The sequence below is a fragment of the Acipenser ruthenus genome, chromosome 3, assembly GCF_902713425.1.
Source record: "Acipenser ruthenus chromosome 3, fAciRut3.2 maternal haplotype, whole genome shotgun sequence".
NCBI classification, from domain to species: Eukaryota; Metazoa; Chordata; class Actinopteri; order Acipenseriformes; family Acipenseridae; genus Acipenser; species Acipenser ruthenus.
The window spans coordinates 86,131,708-86,143,778 of record NC_081191.1 but is presented as its reverse complement, the minus strand read 5'-3'; the positions used below and the strand labels follow the sequence as shown (position 1 = coordinate 86,143,778).

At 36.7% G+C, this 12,071-nt stretch overlaps 1 protein-coding gene across 1 annotated transcript in view; it reads right to left on the bottom strand.

The window, feature by feature from the left end:
- The window catches only part of LOC117394695 (potassium voltage-gated channel subfamily H member 2-like), a 151,289-nt gene that overhangs the window by 133,165 nt on the left and 6,053 nt on the right, over positions 1–12,071 (bottom strand). The gene's annotated exons all lie outside the window — the stretch shown is intronic.

The following is a 12,071-nucleotide window of genomic DNA, read 5'->3' as shown; positions in this document are numbered from 1 at the left end:
GAGTGAGCGTATAATTAAAATGACAAACATGTTTAAATTAAACTCTGCTCTGTGTTGTACTGGCAGCTGTGAAGTCATCCTTGTGCGAAATACTATCACCATGTAGTGGTTGCTAGGAGACAATGGAATATACACTGGTAGTTTGTTCGGTTATGGGATGTCATGCTTGCTTGTTTCGGAAGCAACAATATAAATTAAAAATAAATAAATAATCACTATTGAAATACAGTTTAAAATTAAAAGTCTTTGATTTTGCATTTTATTAAATTTTTTTGTGGTCCAACTTTTCGCTCACGTTATTAAGATGCAATTTCCATTTTTGTCCTCAAGTGGACCTGTGGGCCACTTATTTTAAATGCCCAACTACAACAATAGCGACACCATGGCATGGCATGTGGATGACTTTATACCACTTTGCGAAACTGGAAACATGTGAACCAGCTGGATTCAAGTACAACAAAACTAACAGTTTGGTGAATTCTGTCATCAGTGCCCATAATTGTGTTTTAATGTTGCATGTAAACGATGCACAGATACTAAATATTTTTAAACCCCCAAAAGGGGAGAAAGAAAGGTGCACGCTCTCAATAAAGGAAATATATATGTATATATATATATATATATATATATATATATATATATATATACACACACACACACACACACATACACACACATATATTTACACACAGGGGTGAAATTCTCAACAAAAAAGTTGAGGTACTCGTATGCACAGCCGGGTGAAAACGTTTAGACAATTTGAGCGCCAATGAATAAAAGGAGGTTAAATGTCTAAGATATACAAAATGGCAAAATCATAGACGCAGAAAAAAATAGCAAATATATTAAATGATTACTTTTCACAAGTTTTTACAAAGGAGGATACGGACAACATGCCCCAAATGTCGAGCTGTTCCTGTCCAGTTTTAAATAACTTTAGCATAACAGAGGCAGAAGTGTTAAAGGGACTAGGAGCTCTTAAAATAAACAAATCCCCTGGGCCGGATGAGATCCTCCCAAAAGTACTCAAAGAAATGAAAGTAGTTATTTACAAACCACTAACCAAGATCATGCAACAGTCTCTTGACACAGGGGTTGTACCGACAGACTGGAGAATTGCAAACGTAATACCGGTCCACAAAAAGGGAGACCAGGTAACTACAGACCAATAAGCCTGACTCAGAAATGTCTTCATCTAGACAATATGGGGAAGCTATAAAAAAGGCCAACAAGATGCTTGGATATATTGTGAAAAGTGTTGAATTTAAATCAAGGGAAGTAATGTTAAAACTTTACAATGCATTAGTAAGACCTCATCTAGAATATTGTGTTCCGTTCTGGTCACCTCGTTACAAAAAGGATATTGCTGCTCTAGAAAGAGTGCAAAGAAGAGCGACCAGAATTATCCCGGGTTTAAAAGGCATGTCGTATGCAGACAGGCTAAAAGAATTGAATCTATTCAGTCTTGAACAAAGAAGACTACACGGTGATCTGATTCAAGCATTCAAAATTCTAAAAGGTATTGACAATGTCGACCCAGGGGACTTTTTCGACCTGAAAAAAGAAACAAGGACCAGGGGTCACAAATGGAGATTAGATAAAGGGGCATTCTGAACAGAAAATAGGAGGCACTTTTTTACACAGAGAATTGTGAGGGTCTGGAACCAACTCCCCAGTAATGTTGTTGAAGCTGACACCCTGGGATCCTTTAAGAAGCTGCTTGATGAGATTCTGGGATCAATAAGCTACTAACAACCAAACGAGCAAGATGGGCCGAATGGCCTCCTCTCGTTTGTAAACTTTCTTATGTTGTTAAAACACAACATTGATCACTATGCTTAATATGTACCTTGCAAGTTGGGCCAGTGTTTGAAAAGCGTGAAGCACACCTCCATCTGTATCCCGATTCTGACTCTCAAATCTAAAGCTGCACTTTGATCCTGTTTTTTTATGTTATAATCCCTACTGTCCCACACATCATTTGCCATTTTAGAAAATTTCCCGCAAATTCTGGCAATGCTGTAAATCGGTGCAAGGCAAAACGTGTTATTATTATTATTTATTTCTTAGCAGACGCCCTTAGCCAGGGCGACTTACAATTGTTAAGATATCACATTATTTTTACATACAATTACCAATTTATACAGTTGGGTTTTTACTGGAGCAATCTAGGTAAAGTACCTAGCTCAAGGGTACAGCAGCAGTGTCCCCCACCTGGGATTGAACCCACGACCCTCCGGTCAAGAGTCCAGAGCCCTAACCACTACTCCACACTGCTACCCTATGATAATGAGTGTTATGATAATTATTTCTAATATTTATCAACTATGTCATTTATGGCGAACACTGACGTGGATTTTTGCCTTCAAATTCATGTGCAGCAATGTTTGTTTCGAATATCTCGAATAGTTTCTCCGTCACACTAAAGAAAATAATTATTACTTCGTAATAATGATCATTACTCCACACCGCTGTTTTCATGTTGTACTGCTAAAGTCTTCTCTCGATCAACGAATGAGCTCTGACACAAAGCGAAATGGGTGGAGATTTGTGACTCATGCCAAAATGAAATCTGGTCAGAATGAAAGCTCGGCCAATCAACATGCAGTGATTACATGGACATTGATGGTAGCCAACAGCAGCTAACAGAAACAGAAGCAGTATGAGGAAACATAATGCAAGCAGCACGAACTGTGCTGAATGAAAGCTCATTTGAGAAATGTTGTGCTAGTGGGCTGTGTGAGTGGATGGAATGCATCCGCATTGGATGAAAAGCAGATTAAATAAGTCCCAGTACCCAGTAGGCATCAAAATAAGTCCTGTTTATCAGCAGAATTTCACCCCTGTATGTAAGTATGTATGTACAGTGTCCATAGAAAGTCTACACCCCCTTGAACTTTTTTCACATTTTGTTGTGTCAGTGCCTCAGAGTTTCATGCATTTAAATGAGGATTTTTTTCCACTTATCTACACACCATACTCCACACTGTTAAAGGGAAAAAAGTTTTTATTGAGAAAAAATACATATATTAAAAATACAAAACTGAAAGATCATAATTGGATAAGTCTCCACCCCCCTGAGTTAATACTTGGTGGAAGCACCTTTGGCAACAATTACAGCTGTGAGTCTGTTGGGATAGGTCTCTACCAACTTTGCACACCTAGATTTGGCAATATTTGACCACTCTTCTTTACAAAACTGTTTAAGCTCTGTCAAGTTTCTTGGGGAGCGTTGATGTACAGCAATCTTCAAGTCATGCCACAAATTTTCGATTGGATTTAGGTCAGGGCTCTGACTGGGCCACTCAAGGACATTTACCTTTTTGTTCCTTAGCCACTCCAGTGTAGCTTTGGCTGTGTGCTTTGGGTCGTTGTCATGCTGAAAGGTGAACTTCCGTCCCAGTTTCAGCTTTCTTGCAGAGGGCAGCAGGTTTTCCTCAAGGACTTCTCTGTACTTTGCTCCATTCATTTTTCCTTCTATCCTGACAAGTGCCTCAGTCCCTGCCGATGAGAAACATCCCCATAACATGATGCTGCCACCACCATGCTTCACAGGAGGGATGGTGTTCTTTGGGTGATGCGCTGTGTTGGGTTTGCGCCAAACATAACGCTTTGCATTTAGGCCAAAAAGTTCCATTTTAGTTTCGTCAGACCACAAAACTTTTTGCCACATGGCTACAGAATCTCCTCAGTGTTTTTTTGCATACTTCAAACTGGATTCAAGGTGGGCTTTTTTTGTGATCAATTGTTTTTATTTTCAATCAAAACAGCTTATACAAAAGATATTGAGAGAATCCGTACAGTTACAAAGAAAGGAAAAAAAACATAACATAACATAAAATGAAATGAACTATATACACTGGTGTCTCAGAGCTTGCGATTAAAATAATCATAAAGAAAAAAAATTATATATATATATATATATATATATATATATATATATATATATATATATATATATATTTTAGCTCAAAGAGCCAGCTGCCCAACGTTTCGATATGTTGTACATATCTTTCTCAAGGGAGCCTGTGTTTGAATCCAAACATTGGAGGTATTTATAGGTTTTTGACGGCATGACAACTACTTGTTATTGTTTACATTCAAATTCATGATTTATTCTTACATGATGTAATGGTGTTCTATATATTGTGACATCATTTTCACTTATATCTTTGAATCTGTATTAATTCTAATTATCACTACTTTATATAAACTTATATATATATATATATATATATATTTTTTATATATATATCATGCAATGCTGGCTCTGAGGATCAGTCTAGATTTGGCCTCCCCAGTGCATCAGCATGCACAACTTTTGAATGAATTTTGTTTATTTATTTAAATGTTATATATTTATTGAAGTTAATTAGTTCATTCTTTTCTGTTGAGTCCCGCTGGCATAATCGTGTTCAGTCTATTTATCCATTTACTTTCTTTTATTCTTCTATATGTCGCATTGTCTAATTTGAGCTGTTCTAATACTACAAACTTTACATCATTTATGTCATGTCCCTGACTGGTGAAGTGCTGTACTATTGGTTCATTCATTTTTTTATTTCTAATTAATGAAAGGTGGTTCTGAATTCTTTTATATAAAGTAGTTCCAGTCTCTCCAACATATTTGATTTCATCACATTTTTCACAGGCTATTCCATAAACAACATTGCTATTTTTACAGTAGGTATTCGTTTTTAGTGGATATGTGGTGTTCTTATGTTTAATTATATTTTTACGTTTGTCTATGTATTTACACACTTTACATCTACTAGTGCATATGTTCGTAGAACCTATTTTGTCAATTATTCTTTTATGTTTACTGTGAACTAAAATATCACCTAAATTAGCTTCTCTTTTGAATGCTACAACTGGGGCCTTAAGAAATACTTTTTTTAATTTTTCTGAATTATGTAGAATCCGCAAGTGTTTCCAAACTATCTTAGAAATATTGGGCAAAAGTTTAGAGTAAGTCATTATTAATGGGACTCTTTTGACCTTTTTATCTCTATTTTTATAATCTAGTAGATCATCTCTTTTTAGTTTATCCACTTTTCTTAACTCTGTCTCTATAATTCTTTCTTTGTATCCTCTTTTTTTAAGATTTGTTTTTAATACATTTCTTTGTTTTACATAGTCACTTTCTTTTGAGCATATTCTTCGTATTCTTATTCCTAGACCCTTTGGGATTGCCCTTTTAGTGTGTATCGGATGTGCAGAGGACATGTGTAAATACTGGTGCATGTCAGTAGGTTTACAGAAGAGGTCAGTCTCAATTGAACCTTCTTCAAGTTTTACTATGGTATCTAAAAATTCTATTTCTTTCCTTGTCCATCGAAGGTCCACCTTAATATTACTGTGTATTTCATTTGCCATTTTATGAAACTGGAAAAGAGTTTCTTCTCCATGTGTCCAAACCCCAAAAATATCATCTACAAACCGAATGTATTCTAAAGGTTCTCTTTCCGATTTTCTAACAGGAGATTTGTATTCCTCCTCCTCTCTCCCTTTCTTCCCTTGCAGTTTAGACATATTCAGACGTCGAATTTTGCAGTCAGGGATGCTTAATTTAAACGGATGGATTTAATTTGGAGCCAAAACGGACAGAGAGCATATTCTACCCTTGCATTCTGGCCAAGAGGTCACGTGATCACCCCAAGGTGGGCTTTCTTGAGTAATGGCTTCCTTCTTGCCACCCTACCATACAGGCGAGATTTGTGGAGTGCTTGGGATATTGTTGTTACATGCACACTTTGACCAGTCTTCGCCATAAAGCCTGTAGCTTTTGCAAAGTTGCCATTGGCCTCTTGGTAGCCTCTCTGATCAGTCTCCTTCTTGCTCGGTCATCCAGTTTGGAGGGACGGCTTGATCTAGGCAGGGTCTTGATGGTGCCATAAACTTTCCACTTCTTAATAATCATCTTGACCGTGCTCCAAGGGATATTCAAGGCCTTTGATATTTTTTTATACCCATCCCCTGATCTGTGCCTTTCAACAACTTTGTCCCGGAGTTCTTTTGAAAGCTCCTTGGTGCTCATGGTTGAGTCTTTGCTTTGAAATGCACTACCCAGCAGAGGGAACCTACAGGAACTGCTGAATTTATCCTGAAATCATGTGAATCACTACAATTTAACACAGGTGGAGGCCACTTAACTTGGTGTGTGATTTTGAAGGCGATTGATTACACCTGAGCTAATTTAGGATTGCTATTACAAGGGGGGTGGACACTTATCCAACCAAGCTATTTCAGTTTTTATTTTTAAATTAATTGTCTACAAATTTCTAGAATATTTTTTTCACTTGGAAGTTGTGGGGTATGATGTGTAGATAAATGAAAAAAAAACAATTTTAATTCCAGGCTATAAGGCAACAAAAGGTAAACATTTTGAAAGGGGGTGTAGACTTTCTATAGGCACTGTATACACACACACACACACACACACACACACACACAATACCACAGTAATTCAACTAGTGTTATTGCTTTACCTTACTAAAACATTTAATAAAATATATAATAGAAAATGTTTAAAGAGCATTATGGGCAGCAGTGCAGATTTTCCTAAACAATAATTTACAAATCAAACAGCTGCCTCTGCGGGGCTCATGTTTACTGTGTGTCCATCTGTAAACATTCCCTTGGTAACCAAGCGCAACACCACGACTGTGTAACTGCAGTTTGACATCATTGGAAATAAATATTACCTTCAATAGCTGCTATAGTGAACTCAACCTGCAACCTAACAAACACTATTCTCCTACTGTCAGTATAATGTATTTTCACTGTAGTTTAACTGCAGTTTTTCTTTTTTCAACTGGATGCGAGACAAGTCAATTCTGACACCTGCAGACATGTCAAGTAAACAACACACAGCACTTCATCATAATTGTTGTTCCATTCCAAAAAATGACTCGTATGCAAGTAAAACAAGCCAGATCTTAGAGCAGACCACTAAGCACCACTATATATATATATATATATATACACACATATACACATTTTATATATATATATATATATATATATATATATATATATATATATATATATATATATAGTGGTACTGCTGATTTAACCGTCACTTCAACTGATTACGTTTTTCTGTTTTTTATTTTATTTCAGAAAATAATAATATCTATATGCCAACAACTGTACACAAAACCTCCATTTTGTTCTATAGGCAGAACCTTGACTTAAGAATTACCTGTAAGACCATTTACTGCTTTTTTATGAAAATGCTTCTACAGCACCCGACCACTCTAATTCCGGTGCCTGGGCATCAATGAAGTGATCGATTTTCCATTTGGAAATCAAAATTAGTCTTTCCATTGAATACACACTAGGAACAAAAATAAATAAATCACTGTCCGATTCCCTACAAACCAGTTTTGATGGTACTGGTGTGTATTTTAGAGTCAACCATACAATAGTCTGATTCAGTCAGTTATCCTTGTCATGTAATGAAGAGAACATTAGGGACTTCTATTACAAACTACAGTACTACTTTAAGAAGGCTAACAATTTTTTTTTCGTAAAAATGCTGAAGACAGCTGTGGCAGGGCGAGAAGCCCTGCACATGAAAAGGGGGCAGGGCAAAGCCCTGCCATAAATGTATTGTGTATTTATTTTAGAACGGAGTACCCCTCCGCCCCTGTGCAATTTATTATTTTGTATTTGTTTTGTTGTATTATTATTATTATGATATATGTATTTATAAATATGACGGCGTGTTAAATGTGTTCTGGCAGAGGCGAGGTCGGCAGCTCGTCCTCTGCCAGTAGTAATTCAAAACCTTGTGTAGAAGGTGGCCATCTCCCGAATTAAGTGATTCATTTGTTGCTAATCGGGAGATGGTCACCTGCATAAAAGCCTGCAGCTCTCTGCACTCTGGCTGGGTGTTCAAGAGGATGAACAAGAGAGAAAGTAAAAAGAACAACTAGTTTAAGGATCCGTGAAGGTTGCTGCCCAGCCGGACCTTAGGGTTGTGTTTAGTGTTCGTGATTTGTTTTTGGTTGAATATTTATTTTGCTCTGTGAGCAGTGTTTTTTTTTGTTAATTTTATTTATTTTTGTGTTTGAAAATAAACACAGCGCCACAGTGCCTTTTGCACCGCGGTATTTTGCCTTTGTTTTCTTCCTGCATCTGGCCTGACGTCACCACACGGCTACCCTGTCACAACAGCTGACAGCAAAAGTGCATCTTATGACCATGGCCATAAACACAGGTTTAAAGCTGCTTTGTACATCAGTCACATATATAATGATTTCCATATATATATATATATATATATATATATATATATATATATATATATATATATATATATATATATTACAAAAGCAGAAGTGCTACACATGTATTTAAAAAAAAAAACACACTGGTAATGTTATAAACTATTTATATAACTATTGTCGGCAGATATTCTTTAAAAATACATTTAAAAAACAAATGTATTGCATTGATACAGTTTTTAAAACTGGTGATGAATAAAAAATAACTGAGCATTTGTGTGATTCACCAGGGGCAGCAGTGTGGAGTAGTGGTTAGGGCTCAGGACTCTTGACCGGAGGGTCGTGGGTTCAATCCCAGGTGGGGGACACTGCTGTTGTACCCTTGAGCAAAGTACTTTACCTAGATTGCTCCAGTAAAAACCCAAATGGGTAATTGTATGTAAAAATAATGTGAAATAATGTATAATGTGAAATCTTGTAACAATTGTAAGTCGCCCTGGCTAAGGGCGTCTGCTAAGAAATAAATAATAATAATAATAATAATTCATAAATGTATTGGATGCAGAGCTCCGGGAAAAAAAAAATAGGGGGGGAGGACGTGATATACTACAGGGCATCATGGTGATTGAAGTTTTGCGCTGGTGATGAAATAATCTAAAGAAATAGAAAAAAAAAAAAAATGCATGATAAAAATAGCCAAAAAATAACCAAACCACCAAAGAAACATTAACGCATAGATGCTTCAAAACAAGCCATATTTGACTGGAAAGAAACGTCAATCTGGCAGCACTGGGGGAGTACCCTACCTATTAAATGTACAAATAAAACGTGATTTGTATAATTTGTTTTAGAAAAATCTGTATTTTAAATTCATGTTCTGGTACTTTAAGATTTAGGAATAGACACCTGTACAAAGACCAACAAGAATGTTGTAGACCTAGTGAAAATGAATCATTTATAAAAAGGTGCGAAGATTGACTTCCCATAAACTTATCACTAGATGTGATTGAAAAATGACAAACTTTTTTTTAAAGCAGGTGAAGTGACTTTTTATTGTGCTGATTAACAACTGATATCACGAAGATGCTGTAAAATGATCTGCCGATCTTGGCCAGGTGTTGTGACTCTTGGTCTCCCAGTTCGTGGCCTGTCATTGACAGTGTGTGTCTGGTTATACCTTCTCGCCAGGTTTGAAATTGCTGGCTGTGAGCACCCAAGACGGCGAGCCACAGTACGTTGCCGTAGTCCAACCTCCAACATGCCAATTGTACGAAGGCAATGTTCTCTTGACAGATGTGGCATATTGTTTTTTTTCTGTGATTTTCTTTATTGCTTTTATTCAAGCTTGAAATTTTCGAAAATAAATGTGTTATAAAAGTGATACGTTTCTTTTGATGCTCAGTATACTTATGTAATGTGATCCACACAGACAAAATAGATTGTTTTATTCAAAGTGCATTTTCGCTTTGGTTTATTTTAATTATTTTTGTTGTTATTAATGCTACATAATTAATAATAATAATAAACTATTCTCCCAAACTACATTAAAAGGGTAAATTGTTTTTTAAGAGCACCATATTCAGCAGGCAGTTAACTATTCTGCAAAATGATTCTCCTGGTTTTGTTACGTCAGCAGCTTTCACATTCACCCTCAAGCAAAAGTCTCACTCTTTGAAAGCATCTGGCATTTGGAACATACATGCTTGTCATAAGCTAACACCTAACAGAACAGTGACATTACCTGAAATAGTCTGCCGTGAGCTGGATTTCCTTGCTTCAAGTGTCACAGTACTCCTTGCAGTATTTATAAGAAACATGTTACTTTACCTTTGCTGTCTCTTGTGTTGTCCATACCATATTCCTGATAGCTTTTATTTATTTTTTATTCACAGGTAAGATGGGTAGGCCTATATACAACTAGGGAATTACTTTTTTTCAACGTTTTACTCGTTTAAACAAGAGAATGACTTTTGTTTCTCACAAACAAAGCAGTGCATTCAGTTAATGCTGGTGCTCAGAGCGAAAATGTGCAGCGATGTGACAAAATTAACAGAACCTATACTTTTGATAGGTATCTTTCACATCACAGGCGATGAAAAATAAATAGGATTGAATCCTATTTTTTGAGATTTTGTCACGCGACAACTAGCGAATTGAGTCAGACGAGAACAGGCTGCTTTCAATAGGTCGAGCACTCTGCTGCGGCGCTACGCAACACAATTAACTCTTCTTAAACAGTGGAAAACACAGCACTAGCGCTGTTTTTGGATGAATTTATGGAAAATTGTGCAGAAAATCTGCTGTGTAGTGCCTCTATTGCACTTGCATCGAGAGCCAACACCATGACTTTAGCGGCAGTGAATTCAAACACATGCGAGAGTCCTGTACGGATTGAAAACTATGTTGAGAGCATTATTCCTCAGTACATTGATTGTTGCATATTGCATGTTTTATTTACAGGTGGCTACAGTGGTTAACTGGTCTTGTAACAACGGAAATTGAAGTTTCATATACAGTTGGTGGCATATAGATATTATTTGCTAAACATGCATACAAAAAATAGTCAATTAATTACACTGTTAATTTAAATAAACTATCAGATTTTTTTATTTTATTTAAGAAAAAGAATGCATACAGACATGTTGGTCAAAAAGTCCAATATGTGGGGAAATGACACCACAACTGCCGCACTGGCATTGTACTGCCGCCATTTTGAAACGCCCACCAAGTAAGCTCCTCAGAATGTTAGCTAACATTACGAAGCGCTCTCGGCGTGCAGGCCGTTCAATAGAAATGCTCTGGAGCACTCTGCCTATTGAACGCACCATGCATAGTGTCCACCAGGGTGAAACAGTACCCAGAATGCCGTGGAAAAATACCCAGAGCTTTATGACAAAGATAACCACAATTATAAAAGATACAGAGATAAAAGATAATATAGGAGTCCATTTCAAAAGGAACTGGATAAGCCTGGTACGTATGATTTATTGCCATATGTTGAAATACAGTCAGAGAAAACTTATAATTTCCACATCATGTCAAATATGTAACAGTCTTGATCATTGTTTTGTCAAACAACATCATCAACATCAGGTGTATATGGTCATGTCGCTGTGAAAGTATCTTGTGGCCCGATGAAGAAAAACGCAGGGCGTCTGGTGTGTAGCGGCCTAAATGCTGAGAAATGTATTGCACGTCTCATTTGTGACTCATGAAGAGCGATTCAAATGTTTAAAAGAGTCATCAAAATGTTTTAAAATATATCGTTGCAATACAGACAACGTGGGACACAGCAACGGTAACAGAACGCATTTCTTGATGTTCTGTAACATTCAGCGTCATAACAGATCAAATTGTTTGCAAACATAATTTGCATATAAAAACAAGGTGGCAGGGCTTGAATTTCAGCGCATTTTCCAAATTGCTCCCATATAGTCTGTACTTTCAGTCCAGAAAAAATCCTGCAGAGATATTCTAAGAATTCAAGGAAGCCTAATTTAAGCACATGCACGAAGTAGAGCTGGATATATTTAATGCCACGAGACTTTAATCTCTTTGATATGTGTTAGTAGAAGTCATCAAGACAGTCTATTGCAGTAAGAGGAAAGAAAGTAAGACCCTCCTATTTTGAAAGTGGTGACTTTGGGAGTTGTTTTTCTTTACTAACTTAAAAAAAAAACACGGCATAAAATGACTACTGGTAAATGGACCGCTGGTTAAAAAGCACCTTGCAACAACGAGGCAGCAGATTGTTCTGCTGAAGGCCAAACAAGTTAAGTCTATGGAAGGCCATTCGGGTCAAGAACACATTTAGTACAAGTCAGCATAGAGATACCAGAT